The sequence below is a fragment of the Pan troglodytes genome, chromosome 3 (assembly GCF_028858775.2).
Source record: "Pan troglodytes isolate AG18354 chromosome 3, NHGRI_mPanTro3-v2.0_pri, whole genome shotgun sequence".
Classification (NCBI taxonomy): Eukaryota; Metazoa; Chordata; class Mammalia; order Primates; family Hominidae; genus Pan; species Pan troglodytes.
In genome coordinates this window covers 29,835,330-29,853,832 of record NC_072401.2, presented here as the reverse complement: position 1 = coordinate 29,853,832, position 18,503 = coordinate 29,835,330, and positions in this window count along the sequence as shown.

Below are 18,503 nucleotides of genomic sequence, written 5' to 3'. Positions count from 1 at the left end.
CTGTTTTCTTATTTGCTTTCAGTTAAATTAAGGAAAGAGGTATTTTAATTAGATATTATGTAGTTCTTGTTTTCTGGGTCTAGCCTCTGATGTGGTAGCATTGTGTGACTGTTATGCACCATTCGCATTTTAAAATATTGTTGTTAGAAATTAAGTCCAAATGTAATTTAGTTCTTTTTTTAAAAAGACAAATTTATTTATAAATTGATAAGAATCAGCCATAATTGCTGTATGGTGCTTGTGGCTTTTTATCTATTTTGTTGTGGCTTTCTATAGACTCATTTGCATAAAAGTTGTTAAATACAAAGGTTTAAAGTGAAACATAATTTTAAGGGTGCAATTATTGACATGTCCCAGCTTTATGTTGTAATCAATTGCACAATGAAATAAATAGTCACCATGAAGTGTCTAAGAACTTTGGTGTAGCTTTTTCTTTATCTCTCCGGGCTTCTAAGGATGTTCTATGAGTTCAGTCAATGCTGAAAGAGACAAGGCAATCTTGCTTCTCTCACTCCACTCCTAAGTTCTGCTCTTCTTTCCTAGTATTTTGACCTTTGAGTCAAGTACTCTCAAGTAACAAGTTAATGAAACTACAAGGCTAAGCAGCCTTCTTGACTTTTTGTTAGTCCTCTGTCTTTGGTACATCATTGTGTCTGCTAGGACAGCTGAGTGTTTTATAATGTTTTAAATAACAACACTCTGCATTGCTGACTCATAAGCAATTCATTGCTCACCGTGAGCATCACATAACAGATAAGTGAATCACAGCAGAGAGCTCTAAAGAGCTATGCTGGGAAAACAGTCTGCCAAAGCAGTGGCATGCAAAATGCATATTCCTCTAAGACACTCAACTCTTGGCTAATACCATATATACAATTAATTTCATTTTTTAAAAGTATTTTCAACATTCAGGACTTCTTTGTGTCCAATCATCCTACTAAAGGCTGGCAAGCATATTCATGTATAACTGTCCAGCTAGATACCGGAGAGACAGAGGAGGTTTCATTGACACAAACCAAATGACAAGCTGCCCAGGAATCTCTTAATTTAGGCTTACTTCTCAATTTAGTTTTTAATTATGCTTATATTGTACCAAAGCTTTCTTGAACTGAATTAGGGTATATAAGACTCTTTAGGTAAGTGTATTTTATATCCAAAACAAGATTAATAGAAACATAAAACAATAATACAAATGACAACTTATTTTAATTCTTTTAAGTGTAATATAAGTACACTATTATAGTACATGTATTTTTGTAGCATTTCTTATAATACCGTAATACAGAGAACTTATTATGTAATTAAATTTTATTATTTTTATAATGTTCAGTCATTGAGAACTTAATATTTACCACTAACTGTAGCAAATACTTTATCTCCACAAACGTATAAAATTGGTTCAGTTATTGATATTTTATAACTGGAAATTTTCATTTCAACAGGTAAAGTAACTTTTATTTAGTCAGGATTTAAGCTGAATCCTTCCTGAAAATAAAGACTATGATCTTACTGCTAAGCTAGTACATTTTTCAAATATGATAATATTTAAATTTAATTATTATGCTTTACTTCTCTTAAGATCTACTTTATTTGCTTTGCATTAATATGAAAATGAAATAATACAGTAATACTAAAAAACTGCATTAGATTATAATAAGAACTTTGTATTTCTACTCTGTATTTTATTTCCAGGATACTACCATATTAGCTGCAGTAATATCACATTTCAGTTTGACCAATTTTGACTTTTCTAATTAATTTTGGTTTTGAAGAATCTAGTATTGAACTGTATACATCTTTACAATAACAGTGTATTTAAAATGCCCAAATTCTTCCTTGGAAGTGTATAAGATATTTATTGACATAGCTTCATATGTCAATGTTATTATTAATCACAACATTAGCTATACCTAGGAGATATTTTGTAATTTATCTATAGATGACCTAACAAATTGATAATTTTATTTAATTATAAAGTTATTTAATTAACATCTGAGTTTCATATTGACAAACGGTCATTAACATTGTTATCACCTATGTTTTACAAATATTTCCTATTTTAGCTAGGCTAGTGTTATACCTGAAAAGTACCCATTTTAATTCACTCTAAGAAAGAAATTATTTTACAAAGCATGCTAGACGTCAGAAATATCCTTCAAATTAAAAGAATGAGTAAATGTTTGTGATCAGCAAGAAAAAAGCTCAGTAAAACAACAATATATTTAATAAAAATAACTAGAATACATGACTTGAAATGATACCAACACATAGAAATGATAAATACTCAAGGTGATGGATACCCAAATACCCTGACTTGATCATTACACATTCTATGCATTCTGTTCTTTAGCAATTGTTGTCTCAGAGCTCCCTATTAGACTGGCCAAAGCTCACTCAGAGCTGCACTACTATCTGGGGATCGATTCTCCTTTCTCTCAGACCTGTATTGTCTGCACATGTTTCCCATCTACTCTTGCTCCTCTCCGTTTTATCTTTCATAGATATTGTGAACAAGATTTTCTTGTACCTTTAATTTTGTCTCGATGTCTGCTTCCAGGAGGATGCAAGTGACTCAAAGGGGTTCATAAGAGTAAGTGATAGAAGGGTCTAAGTGTGATCTTCTGACACTTTACAGAGCTAATTTTAATACCTTTCTTGTATAATGGACTCAAGAAAGTAATCCAAGGAGACCATCTATAAGCAGTAGAACTTACACTAAACATAAAAACAGCAAGCTAAGAGGGGATGCCATCAGAGATAAAGCAGATGCCACTGGACCATCTCCTGTTTCTTTCTCATCATCTGCTTCCAATGGTGCTTCTTCAGGACCTAACCATTATCAGAACTACTGAAACTACTGTCACAAAAATCACAATCAGTTTGGAGGATGTTCCATACTAATTCCTGGGAGAAACAATGGTGTTCTGAGGGAGGAGGCTGTTTTTCTTTTCTTTTTTTTATTGTTTGATATTAGCATGCTTACTAGGATGTAAGCTCCACAGGACAATCATTTCTGTTTGTTTTTTTTTCATTCCTGTTTGTTTTTTTGTCATTCCTGTATTATATGTGCCTACAATAATGCGTCATGTATAGAAAGTGCTCAGTGGATATTAGTTAAATGAATAGCTTTTGGTATGTGATTCTAGGAAGTGCAATTGAATTTGATTACTTAATACTCTAAATGAGGTACATTTTGAGTCTTAATCCACACAGCTTTGTCCAGGAGACATGAGGGAATGGCACAATAAAATATACATTGGTAGACAAAGGGAAGAAATCTGGAACAGGTGAGGTTGAGACTAAGTTCTTTCCTTGGGTATGAGACTGATAAAGTGAGAGACAGCCAGAAATCAACATGAGGTTGTACATTAAAACACAGTGCATTTGTTTTTAATTTGATTTTGGAGCTGTTTTCAAGAAATTTCCTATACAAAAACTTTGAAAGATTTTTATCATGACATACACGATATTCCAGGATTTGATTCCTACCTTTCTATACAGTTATATCCCCCACCTTCTTCTTTGAACTTCACATTTAAATAATACAAACTATAATTATCTTCCCACAACTAGCTTATTTATGTCTATAGGCTTTTTAATTGCGCTTTTTGTTTTAAAGGCATTGTAAATATTATGTCAGTCCAGTTAATAGAAATAATGAAATAAATCCAACTTACATACACGCAAACTTATATACATAATCCAATTACTATTTTATGTTAGCTCTTTGGAAATTTTGATATATTTTCTCATATAAACTGTGTTATTTATGATTTAATTGTGTTAAATAGCAAAATTGTCAAGGTGTTAGTCTTCACATTCTCCAGCTTTACTCCATGTCAATTATATTCAGTTTGTATCAGTCCCAGAACCTATTCTATAAAATATGGGAGTATACAAACAAATCCTATGTCACAAATGGGGGATAAGAGATTTATGTATCAGAAAGTGGTGGGAAAATGGAAATCTAGTCCTTACATTAAGGGATAAAAGGAATGGAAGGCAAATGGGCTAAACATTAGGTATTCTTGGAATTACTAAACCTTTCTCCCATATTTTACCTTATTCTTCAGACTGTAAAATTAGTATTTTAATTCCATATTAGATTTAAACTCTCAGATCACTTTTCTAAAGATTCTACTTATCTGCATAATTATTGTCAGTCTTCTTCAGCTGTGGTCTTGATATTGCCTTTAATCACGTTTTAGTGATGCGTCAAAGTACATCTAGTGCCCTGAAGCCAAAATACACACATTGGGTATACTGTCAGTAGACAATAGGTTCTACGTCATACCACTTCAAATACAGGAAATTGAGGCCCTGCTATGTAATAGAATTCTGAAGTTCAATAAATCCTATCTGCACTTAAAGATCTTATAGAATAATTGGCGTAAAGATATAGATCGATTCAATCCTATTTATTCTCCAATTTTATATCCTTTATTTCAAATTTGTCTCCTTGTTAAGATTTATTCGCAATCCCCAAATCAATGGTCAAGGTGCGTTTATGGTAATTTGTAGGCAAGCACATAACTGAGGTTGAACAACCCTCTTAATACTGTGAACAGCAATCTCATATTGGAAACAACAGCTATTATACTGTCAACACAACTGTACTTTTTGCAGTCTATTTCATGACACTTTTATTTCATGTTTGTGCCTTTGATTGGTGATCTCATTATTTAAAATGACCTCAAATATAATGTTGAAGTGCTGTCTAGTATTCTTAGCACGAGAAGGTTGTGATATACCTTACAGAGAAAATATGTGTATTAAATACCCTTTGTTCAGGCATGAGTTACTGTGCCATTGCTGTGAACTCAATGTTAATGAGTCAATAATATGGTACATACAGAAAAAGGAAAAATTTGCCAATCCGTACATGAGGCTGCACCAGAAAGCCCTATGTAAAAGATGGAAAAGTGGCAAAATTTGTGGAATCATGAAATGAAAACTGATTTTAAAAAAAACAAAAAAGCATAGCGAACATTGTTGTGAGGCTGAAGACCAAAGTATATGGTCATTTTGCCCAGGGTCAAGAAAATGTTAAACCCCTCTTGGTTAGTGCTGACTGGCTCATATGTCTCAAAAGCCAATGCAGTGTGAAAAGTGTTGAGTTTGCAGGCAAGGTAGATTCTGTTATGCAGGAAATAGGAAAGGTGGAAGAGCAGGTTTTCAACATGGATGAGCCTGGCTTGTTTGACAATGCTATGTTTTTTTAAAAGAAACTATGTAATACAAATGGAGAGTTGGTTGATGAAATGTGTGACCACAGGCTTGCATGAATCTCACTGTATTTCTCCTTGGAGCAGTGGGTTCAGTACTTGTTTCAGTGTTCATGGCTATTTTATGAAACACAACTACTGTGAATAAAGTGAATTGGCTGTATACATTCCTTATACACACACACGTATATACCCACACATTTATATACATATAGTAAGTATAGAATATAGGAATAAGGCAAGTGGAAATACATAGAGGGGCGTATATATTATTTGGAGCAAATGAAAGGGAAATTTAGCTTCTTTTATTAATTATTTTCAAACAATTAAACTAGCACTTAGTATGACCTACTGGCCTTATACAATTTACTTGGTAATGTAGGGAGAAACACAATCATCTAATAAGCAAATAAAAACAAGGTGTTAACCAATAGCTATGTCTTTCAATGAAAGAACTAAAACAGTGTGATAATGACTAGAGCTGTGTTATATATAACAGATATTACCAAAGGACTCTTGTAGGAGGGCATATTCCAGCCAAGATATAAAAATTTAGAAGCCAGCCATGTGAAAACTTATCATAAAAAACAATTTTTCCTACATGAGATTTGCATTTAATTTTGTGTAAATGCATATTGCCAATTTGGAAATGAATGTTTGAAGATAGAGTCAGTACATATTGAAATATGAACTGGTTTCTAAATATTTCAGCAAATACCAATATAAAGACACATTTATCATATCAACTAAATTGTGTCAATAAGATTAATTAAACAATCACATGATACAGAAAAGGAAATATATTTATTAAAATGTCTTTCCTGATACTGAAAAACTAGATATTAATTCTTTTAGAAACTTGTACATTTTCGGTTTATAGTTGGGTAGAATCATTATAGAAACAGCTTTTCTAACACTGCTAGTGGTTCTGCTTCTAATTCAAGCCAGAAACAGGAAATAAAAAGGCGTACAAAGAGGAAAGTAATGAATAAAGTTAACCAAACTTCGAAGCTTTCACATTTGATTTAGGTCAGTCATGAATTTTAGATGAAAACTTGAATCACAATTCATCTAATTAGGTCATCCATCCCTGGTGACATATGTATTTCAGAAATCAGCATTGACTTTCAAGTAACTGAAAATATTTCTTTGAAACTTTGGAAGAGTTTCAAATAATTAAATATCTAAGTTTTATTTTAGATAAGAATTGGCCGGGCGCTGTGGCTCACCCCGGTAATCCCAGTACTTTGGGAGGCCGAGGCGGGCAGGTCACGAGGTCAGGAGATCCAGACCATCCTGGCTAACACAGTGAAACCCCCGTCTCTACTAAAATACAAAAAATTAGCCGGGCGTGGTGGTGTGCACCTGTAGTCCCAGCTACTCAGGAGGCTGAGGCAGGAGAATGGCGTGAACCTGGGAGGCGGAGCTTGCAGTGAGCAGAGGTCGCGCCACCTTACTCCAGCCTGGGCGACAGAGTGAGACTCCGTCTCAAAAAAAAAAAAAAAAAAAAAAAAAAAATTAAAAAGGAAAAAAATTATAAAATTGTAATCTATAATTTAAAACAATCTGAATATATTCAGAAGTGTAATATCTTCATTGATTACAACATTAATTACTAGCATTCTAACATTTACTTTTATTACATATATCATATCATATCATCATATAATATCATAGTTATTAGTACCTTATTTTAGAGCAGGCTAAGGTATAAAGTAACCCAAAATTCTTCTTTGTCCATTCATTAAACATGGTCAAACTATGCTGATAATACATTATAAAGACACTTAAACAAGTGTACTCGTTTGGTAATAATCATGTTTCTATCCATGAGAGCCCCTCCTAGCTTTTCGCCCACCCTCACTAACTCTGGCCCAGGAGAGGAAAGATCATTTTCTTACTTGGTTAGATTTAGGAGATAAAACTGAGGCTAGCACCCCTTCCTTGCCTCACTGGTGAGGTCAAGTTCAGCTCTACACTATGAGCTAGGTTTAGTAATGAGGTGCTGTTCTGTGAAGAGGCCTACAGTTGTCCAGTTCTGTCTCTGATTGGGTGTGAGAGCCTCTCCACTTCAAAGATGAAGTACCAAGAAGCCTATTTTACTTTATAAATACAACGATATCTCCCAAAACTAACATCTTGATCTTCATTTTTCTACTTCCTATGCCTTATTTCTCAAATAGTTCTGAAATCAGGATGGAAAGAGCAGATATTATCTACTAACTTTTAAAATCCCCCAAAATATAAAATAATTTTAGAAAGAGAGAAATGTGATAGAGAGGAGAAGGCATAGCATTTGGAATCAGAGAGCCTCGAATTCAAATCTCAGCTGTGCTACCTCTTGGGTAGCAATGCAGAAGTTACTTATCTTTTTAAAATCTCAGTTTTCCAAGTACAAAATGGAAATACTACTGGTTAACTTCAGAGGCTTTCGTAAGATTGAAAAATACTGAAGATACATTTTACAAGACAAGACAGGTTCTAAAGGAATGCTCATGATCAATATTAATATATTAATTTTATATTGATACTTTAAAAACACAGACTTAATTTAAAATGATGATATAGCTAAATATTTTTTAGTTGAGATGATTGTAATTGGTTTTCTCCACTGTTACAATCATAATTAATTAATTCTTATTAATGTCTAAAGAAAAGCATCACTATTACATTAAGAAACATATAAATTAATAAAGTCCACTTCAGTTTGTGAAATCGTTACAAAATCCAATTCATGTTAGATAGATTAAAATACTATGCATCAACTCAATCACTAAAAAACAAATAGTATCTTTCTAAATTTCTTGATACAAATTTTGACATTAAATTTTTTTTTACCTCTCATCCTTTCTTCCATCCCCTATTCTTCTACCAGCACAACCAAATTACTAATATGTACAGTTATTTCTAATGATACCATTAGAAATGAGACAAACTGACCATAGGTCTTGAACAACAAAAACAACAAAAGATGTAGGAGGCTACAAAATACCTTCTCAAAGTAAATTCAGGATTTCAGAATTATTTTTCCCAATGGTTTCCCACCTTGCTACAAAACCATGCATTTGACTACTCAGGAAGTAGTAAATAGTAAAAGAGGTTTTTCCTTCCTCTCTTGACTAGCAAATCAAAGCGTTTGAGATAAGGAGACTCAGGTGTTCATACCCAAACAAAATGAGATAGTACATTAAAAAAAAAAAGGCTCAAAAATCATTGCTCTAATCTAAAACTATACCAATAAAACAGGTGGCTTAATAATGAAGTTTGTGGTGTGTGTGTCTGCAAACATCATAAAATCCTATGTTAGATTTATATTTCACGAGTGCCTCCCAAACATTTTAACACTTGTGGTATCATAAATTTAATTCAAAAGAGTGCTCATTCTCCGACTGGTCTTTAGCCTCTTTTAACATTTCCCCAAATGTCCTGCTACCCCCAGAGGTGATTGATTTATTTTAAGTAGTAACTGTCTTTAAAAAGAAAACAACAAAAAAAAAAAAACAAGAAAAACTGTCTCCAGCTGCTTTTAGAAGTTCCTCATTTTCTTATGTGCCAAGGTAGGAAAAGAACCACTTTACATTTCTGAGTTGTAAGGAAACTTGAATGGGCATGCGCAAATGACAAGCTTCATCCCTCATGCTTTTGGTTTTGCCTTTTCACTTAAGCACTCTTCTAGTTTTTATTTAGTTCTTTATCTCTCTAGGATCTTTCCTTAACACTTACAATCTAAATTTTTTCAAGCTTCCCTTTCGAATTCCAGGTAGTTTCTCTATTCTTACCTTTTAATAATAATCCTCAGACAATAAGCAACTGTAACATAAACCATCTACTTTAAAAATTGCAAGATCACTAGGTTTAAATGAAGATGAGATTGTGTGCATATTATTGTAATATCTTTTCCCTGACATCACATGTGTGGCTTTTTCCAATATGAAATGCATGTCCTTTTCCCAACAATTCTCCAACGCCAACTGGGTGTCCAACAATTCAATTCTGATGCTTTGTGAAGTTAGTCCAGGCCTCACAGTTTAAGGGTTCACCCATAAAGTCAGTCCCCACTTTACAGGCCAGCCAAAAATGGGATATGATGCTACCCACACTTCTGATTGGCTGACTCACATAACTCAGGAACATGTTTTGCTTACTCTTTCAGTTTATTATAAAGGATACAATGGAGAAACAGACAAATGGATGATACGCATAAGGCAAGGTATGTGGTAGGGCAGAGCTTCCTGGCCCTCTCCAGGTACACCACCGCCACTGTCCTTGCACCTTGATGTGTTCACAGACCCTGTCATTTAGGGTTTTATATATGGCCTCATTATATAGGCATACTTGATTCAATCATTGGCCACGGGTGATTTCAGTCAGTCTCCAGCCTCTGTCACCTCCGAAAAATCAAGAAGTGGGGCTGGGAGATCCATTCGCTAATTACATTGTAGGTTCCTCAGTGACCAGCCCCCATGCTAAAGCTATCTAGGGTTTGCCAAGAATCACTTTATTAGCATAAACTCAAGCTGTGGTTGAAATCATCTAATTAATAATAATGAATGATGCTCCTATCATTCTAATCTCTCAGGAAATCTTAAGGGTTTTAGGAGCTCTGTGTCAGGAACCAAACAGGGGAAAAGGACCAATTTGGTTAATATAATAATATATATATAATAATAATAATAATATACATATTATACCACAATGATAAAGGCTAGCATTTATGCACTTTTTCCCTCCAAGTTCTCCTTCCTTAACTATTAGTGAGAACAATTTTAGCTGACACTCTAATATTGAAGACAGATTAGATAACTGAAGAGTTACTTAGCTCCCCATTATCTTCTTCTTTTTAAGTTGTGGTAATGATAGTTTGGCCTGTCTCCCAGATATTGAGAAAGAATAACGTTTTAAATTTGTTGACTTTGCTCTTTTCTTAGTAGCTGTCTATGTAAGGTCAATAAACAATTATAATTACAGTCAGCTTTCCATATCTGTGGGCTCTGCATCCTTAAATGCAACCAACTGGGGATTGAAAATATTGGGAGAAAAAAAACTGTATCTGTACTGAGGATGCACAAAGCTTTCTTTCTTGTTATTATTCCCTAAAAAATACAGCATAACAAATATTTACAGCATTTACAAAGCATTAGGTATTATAAATAATCTAAAGAAGATTTAACATATACAAGAGGATGTGCATAGGTTATATGCAAATACTATACCACTTTATTTCAGGAATTAGAGCATATATAGATTTTGGTATGGGGACAGCGGTCCCTGAAACCAGTCCCACAATGAATATCGAGAAACAAGTGGACTAGGAAAAATAAAGTTGGGAAATTATTTGTATATTACCTGTGTATCCAGTTTGACAAACTATATTAGATTACCATACTACTTCTGTTTTCTGAATGTATGAGCACTTTTCTTTTTTTATTTTTATTTTTTGCAACCATATTCAAAGCAATTTTAGCAAAAAGCTATCTTTGGCTTTTGTTATATTCCACAAAGCAGTAAAAAATGGACTTTAATATAGTAAATGTTTCAAAAAATGTATATTGTATACATTTACTATCATCTACTTGCATGGCATTCCACATAATTTAGAAGGGAAGTTTTTGTGAATTTATACTTGAGTAATGAATTAACTAATAAAAATAGGAAAGAAAAAAGGGTATGTGAAGACACATAAGCACTTTTCTAGTGGTTATTTAAAAATAGATTATTTAAATACATTGGTTCTTCTACACAGAAAAGGTGGACTAGGGAGGAGGTTAAGAGCCACAATATAAAATTATGATTTTATTCCCAGCCTCACTAATATCTAGCTCTAAATCATATGGCAAGATGCATTTTGAGCTTCCTTATGAGGAAGAAATATGCGTGATAAAAGATTATTTTTTTCAGTGCAAATGATAAACCTTCACATGGATTTGCTACACATTATTAATCTCTCTCCTTAGGAAGCAAACAAATGAATAAACAATAGAAGATTAATATGTAATACCACTGCAAGTAATTTTGTGTGATTGTGATTATGTAATGATGAAAATAAATTATATGAACACAAAATTTTTCATAAAAAATTGTTGTTTTTGCTTAATAAAAACATTTATTTTCTTGATTTCTTACTGTGGTAGCCAGCCTCCAAGCTGGCCACTGATGATCTCTGTTTCTATGTATTGATGACTTTCAGTAATGACCTCCCATATTGTCTCAAACCTGACTGTGTGGTCAATATTTTGAAAGTGATGGCATGTGGCTTTCACAGAACAGTCATTAAAGGTATTGCAACTTTCACCCTGCTCTCTTAGATTGCTCATTCTGGAGGAAGCCCATAGCCATGCCATGAGAACACTTAGGTAGCCCCATAGAAACGCACGTACATGGAGAGCTGCAGAAGTTTCCCACCGGCACTCAGCAATAATTTGCTAGTGATGTGAGAGAGTCACCTTGAAAAAAGATATTCTGGTCTCCGGAAGGACATTGAATGACTGCAGCTCCAGCTTATCTCTCAATGCAACCTCATTAAGACCCTGAGTCAGAAGCACCAGACAACCTGCTCCTAAGTTTATAACCAACAGACACTGTAAAAACAATAAATAATAATTACTGTTTTAAGTCACTAAGACTTGAGGTAATGTCTTATGTAGCAATAAAAAGTAATAGTCATTAATTTAAAATTTTCTTATTTTGACAATAAAAATCTTAAGATAAATTTACTTTTGTTATTTTTTAAATCTTTACTTTCTATAAGAGTTTGACACCATAAAGATACCAAACTTAAAGATAATTCATTTCCATGATTCACATTTTCAAAGACAGTAAACATGATCACTGCATAAATAAATACGACCTTTGTACATACATATTTGGACACATTCAACAGCACACAGTACTACTATCTCTACTATGCATTCTATTCAACTGAATATTAAGACTCTCTATAATCACCAAATACCTCCATTTGCACCTGACTCTTTAAATTAGTATAAAAACTCACTTATAATCACCTGTTTCTCCTATGTCTAAAGTTGACTTGAAAAACATTTGGTTTGGCTTAATTAGAATAGTATGGTCATATAAACTGTCTGATATTTTTATTTAATTATGTAACAAAAATATAATTGCATATAAATTTTTATTTCTATTAATTATTCTCATAGTATTATGTATGTACTAGTAAATATTTATTTGTCTATCAACACTTTAACATTTATTGATTGATTGCTTTTTATGTAGTAGGACTATGATAAATACAGTCAATAAAATGTTGAGAAAAATACATTCTGTCCTTTTCTTAATAAAGCTTATATTTTACCATAGTTATATAATGAACAAACAATTACATAAATAAATACATAACCTCATAGAGACAAAAATATAATTCTCTTTTCAGCAAAGCAGAAGAATCAAAGGATTGCTTTCTACAGACGTTAACTAAGAATGAACGAGGCAAATGAGTAAAGGAAGCAGGTGAGTATTACAGTGTCCTTAGGACTAGAAGAGCAGGCAACAAGATATTAAAGGTAAAATGGTAGAGACTTGGTTATTAGTTTCAGATTGGTCTAATATTTAAAAGATATGAGTGATACTATCAATAATAAATTGACTAAATTAAGTACAATAAAGTATTTTATCAAAAACAATAAAACAGAATGGTGTCAGACAATGCATAAAGAGACAAATTTTTCTTTCATTACCCAAATGTCCAACAATGATAGACTGGATTAAGAAAATGTGGCACACATACACCATGGAATACTATGCAGCCATAAAAAAGGATGAGTTCATGTCCTTTGTAGGGACATGGATGAAATTGGAAATCATCATTCTCGGTAAACTATCGCAAGAACAAAAAACCAAACACCGCATATTCTCACTCATAGGTGGGAATTGAACAATGAGATCACATGGACACAGGAAGGGGAATATCACACTCTGGGGACTGTTGTGGGGTGGGGGGAGGGGGGAGGGATAGCATTGGGAGATATACCTAATGCTAGATGACAAGTTAGTGGGTGCAGCGCACCAGCATGGCACATGTATACATATGTAACTAACCTGCACAATGTGCACATGTACCCTAAAACTTAAAGTATAATAAAAAAAGAGGAAAAATAAAAGGAAAAAATATTACCAAAATATAATTAAAATAACTCTTGGAAAATTATAAAGTGGTAAAATATGATAAATTTGTATATTATTTAGAATTCTTAGTTGGAAACAGAATCAATTTTCACTTGTTTAAGCAGAAGAAGAATTTTTAAGGGCTATTAGGTAGATTGTATAAACTCCAGGAAGGTCAAAGTTATTATACCAGACCAAGAACAATGTAACCAGAACCATAACCAAATCACCAATCAGTAAGCCAACACACAAATTCATCCCACCTCATCTAGGCACAGGCACCAAAGCTCATGTCATAGAACCCTGAGGGCTAGATTTCAGTGGTAAAACATTTTCCATTGAAACCTCTGGGACATTGATAACTCTCAACCAGGCCTCACTTTGAGTACCAGAAACAGAGTCCAAAAAATAGCTACTTCACATCAATGCTCTCTTTCTCATTAGGCTCATAAAGGTATCTCTGATTGTCAGAACCTAGGTCACATGCTTGTATTATAGGTACAAAGAGAGCTAAGACTTTGAATTTTATTTCCAACCATGTGGGATCCATATGGGAATGTCTTCAGATAAAAGGAGAGTATGTAAAAGATGCTACAACATATTAAAAATGCCCACTACAAACAGGTTAGAGGCAGAAAACAGATGTATATGAAGAAGCAAATATTTAAATTGGTTCTTGAAAAATTGAGGATATTGAAATACATAGATACAGAAGGAGAAATAACTCTGGGTAGATACCAGTTTCACCACACATTATATATGAATTCAACTTTATTTTAGTTTGTCCTTTTATTTATTTATTTATTTATTTATTTATTTATTTATGTCTTGATTCCTAACAGTACTCCAGACATTGCTGTAGGGGAAATAAATAAAACAGTAAACATCAACCATAAGGGAGCTGGGAATTATAAAATTAGCAAACAAATATGTGATAAAAACAGAAGATAAGTTCTATGAAAAAAATTGAGCTCTAAAATGGAAAGAGAGAGAGAAGTGGGAATGTCCACATTGTCATTAATGGTGGACAAAATTTTTGAAAGAACTCTCCTTTTGCAGAATAAATAGACCCTGGACAGCATTCACAGTTTGACATAACAGTCTCACAAGATGTAAGGAAAGTCGACATATAATTTCACACAATGAAAAAAAAGATTCATATGTTGGGATTGGAACAGTGGATCCTGGGAAATGGATATCTAAATGATCAATGATCATGTCCATATAGCAGTTGCCAGCAGCGGTATTACAATCCAGATCCTGAAACTTGGTCTGTTTTGTATGTACGCCATGTTCATTAAACCCAGGAGTCTCAATTGAGCCAGGATCCTCAAGGAGGACTAATGTGATTCCTACCTCCATGGGGCCCTTAGCTACTGCAAGAAGTAGATGCAAATATTCTCTGGAAGAAGGTTTTCCCATTTAGGTCTGCAAGTCTCCCAAAGGAAGGATAAAGTGGTCAATCCACGTTCAAAGTACATTAAAAATCCTTTCACATTCAAAGTACATTTAAAGCAGATGAGAAAAACAAATTAATGTAAGGGACAATCATCAAGAAATTACCCCAACAAATTTAAACCTGAAAATATTAGAATAATTAGACAAGGGATATCAAATAACTATGAATGAAATATATGAAAAATATTTAGGACACATGGAAAAATGTTTAAGCTTCAAAAGACTATCATACATGAGCAGGTAAATTAAAAAAAACTTTTTAAAAATAAAAAATGTATTATGATTTTTAATTAATCAAAAGGAAATACAACATATTAGATACAACCAACAAAAGTAATTAAATGGAAGTTACTCCCAAATAATTAACCTATAATGAAGCACAGTAAAACATGAAGATGAAAATATAAGAATGTTATTGAAAGGTATTGAGGATAGATTGAATTAGATTGCCATCCAATTGGAGTTTCAGATGAAAAGACAATATTTTAAAAAGCAATAGCTACACATTTGGCAAAATTTATGACAAACGTGAATCTATAAAATAAAAAAGCAAAATGTGTCAAAAAGGATAGCAATAAATAAACACATGGCTGGATTAATTATAGCAAAACTGTAGAATACTAGAGACAAAGATAAGAGCTTAAAAGAAGCTAAAAAAGTTTTCTTTAAATGTCACATACAAAGAAATGGCTTTTAACTTGACAGCAGAGTTTTTGGTAGTAACAGTGGAAGACACATGCAGTGGAATAATATCCTCAAGGTTTGAGAGAAAATAATTCACAGCCCAGAGTTATGTATACAACAAATCACAAAAGAAGGTGAAGTAAACAAAAAATATATTGATGAAAAAATACTTTAGTGGTAATATAGCTTACCGCCAAGATAACTGGACTTAAAAAAATTATAAAATGTGAACTGAGGAAGAAAGACATTGAACACAAACAAATAGTATAAGGTACAAAAGGAATGGTAAGGAAAATAAAAAGTATTAATTAAATGCAAATGGCCACCGACAGCAGCAATAACAATTATTATTATCTAACTTATGAATTTTAAAAAAAAGAACTAAAAATATTGGAAAAAATAACACATATGTTGAAAAGAAAGAATCATAATCTAAGTGTTTTGGGAAACCTCACAGTGTTCATAGGAATAGTTAAAATGTTATTTGAATTGTTAATGTAAATGTATATGGTGAACTTTTGAAAGTAACTTCCTGTAAAGATTGGCAAACATTTTCAGTAAATGTTTAGACTTTGACAGTCAGATCTCTTTCTTAGCTACTCAACTATGCCGTTGTTACTTGAAAGCAGACAGACACAATATATAAGCAAACAGATATGGTTATGCTTTAATAAAACTTGACTTACAAAAATATGTATTAAGCCACATTTGCCTCCCTAGGAAATAGATTTTATATCTCTCCTCTAGAAAATAAAATAGACAAACCAATAAAGAGAGAATAAACAAGAAAGCATGAAATAAGAAAATTAAAATTATAATAGTAATAAGAGCTCCATCAATGCAACAGAAGGCACGAGCATTAAAAAACACAAGCACAGAAATGTAAGACTAATGGACATTATAAAGTAAGTTGGTGAAAGTAAGCCAATGTATTAATAAATGAAATTAAAACTTCTTAGTTAAAATACAGATAACAAAAAATAGGACGCAGAAAAACAACTATTTCCAGGAAGCATTTCTAAAGGAACATACTAGGAAATGTTGAAATTAGATTAATGGCATGAGGTTTCAGGGATGGGGGTGATTAGCTTGGTGCTTGCTGTTTTATATAAGGTTTTGGGAATTTTGAGTTAATGCTGGAATGAGTTAAGACTTGTGAGATTCTTACGAAGGCATGATTGTACTTTGAAATGTGAGAAGGACATGAGATTTGGGTAGCCAGAAGCAGAATGATATAGTTTGGATGTTTTTCCTTTCCAAATCTCATGTTGAAATGTGATTCCCAATGTTGGAGGTGGGGCCTGGTGTGAGGTAATTTGATCATGGGGGTAGATCCTTCATGAATGCTTTAACACTATTCCCTTGGGAATAAATGAGTTCTCCTTCAGTTAGTTCATGCAAGATTTGGTTATTTAAAAGAGTCTGGGACTTCTCTCTTCTGTTTCTCTTGCTCCTGCTCTTACCTTGTGACCTGCTGGCTCCCTGTTGCCTTCTGCCATGACTGTAAGCTTCCTGAGGTCTCACCAGAAGTAGCTGCCAGAGTCATGCTTTCTGTAAAGCCTGTAGAACCATGAGCCAATTAAATCTTTTTCTTTCTCTCTCTCTCTTTTTTTTTTTTTTTTTGTAAATTGCCCAGCTTCGGATATTTCTTTACAGCAATGCAAGAATGGCCTAATACACTAAGGCTGAGTAGGCACCACTTCATAGGCTTGTAGCTGGTCACTCTTTCCTTGGAGTCTGCCCAGAAGCACCAGCAACACCACCACTACCTTTGAGGAGCATCTTAATGATGCCCAGATCTAAGGTGTCCTTCATTGACATCTTGCCATCATCAAGCTGCTTAACTTATGCCATGGTGAGTCCCTTGGTGTCAAGAAGCTTAATGCTTGGGATTGACATACAGAGGATACTGAAAGAGAGTTTCTCCTGCCACTTGGTCACCATCTCCTTAATGATAATGGTGAGGATCTTGATAATCTTCTCCATGGGGGCTTGCTCACCTGTGACTTCCAGGACAGTCCCTAATTGTACTTCTCCATGAAGTACAAACTGTTGTTATGCTCCAACACCATGACTCTAATACCCTGGAAGCTGCCAATGGGCACCTCATCTGTGGCTTTGGAAGGACTCATATGGTTAGATGTTGATGTAGAGATCCTTCTTTTGGGCCCAGATATTCTTCTCTGAGAGTGGCAGCAGGCTCAGCCCTGCCAGCTTTTCAGCTTGTCAGCTTACAATGTCAGTATCACTGCTGAAGCCAGCTGTGCATGACCTGCTCCTGTGTAGGAGTCATAGCACACATTGGCATTGTCCCTGGATACCAATTAACACGTCTTGTTTTTTCATCCAAGTACCCCTTGGCACAAGTGATGTCCAGCGGCAAGGGATGGCTCTTTTTGGAGATACATGATGCCACCTGTGAATAGTTGTGTAGCCAGCAGTTTCAAGGCCTGGAGATGAGGCCCTTCTTGAGAGCCTGGAATGGCAAGACTTTCTGTCCAGAGTAGGGAACTCTGTAACCTATCACAGACTCCTCTGCTGAGAGTAGGTCTCATATATCTATGAATCTCTCAATCTGTTCTTCACTGCCTCATCTATGGTTATCCAAAAAATCATGGTTGTTATGTCTGGTGCTACCTGCACCTCCAGTGAATCCATGGATACCTCCAGCAGGTTTTTCTTTGGTCATGACAGATGCTAATTTATTGCCCTGTTGCCATCAGTCACACATTTTTGACCACAGCATGATGCATAACTGCATGAGCTATTCCTCACATAGAGGGCTAGTCCCACTATAGCTGCAGTAGATATCATCTTCATTGACCCTGGCAATGATTTCAAGCAGCTCAGTCACTGGCACAAAGGCATGCAGGCTCCCAAAACCAATTATGCTCACGCTCTTTGATTGTAATGATGACATACATAATAGCTTTCAAACCAAGGGCCTATCTCACATCATGTTTCCATTGTGGTTGGCAATTTAGTAGTTGTAAAAAGGGAGAAGTAAAATAAATG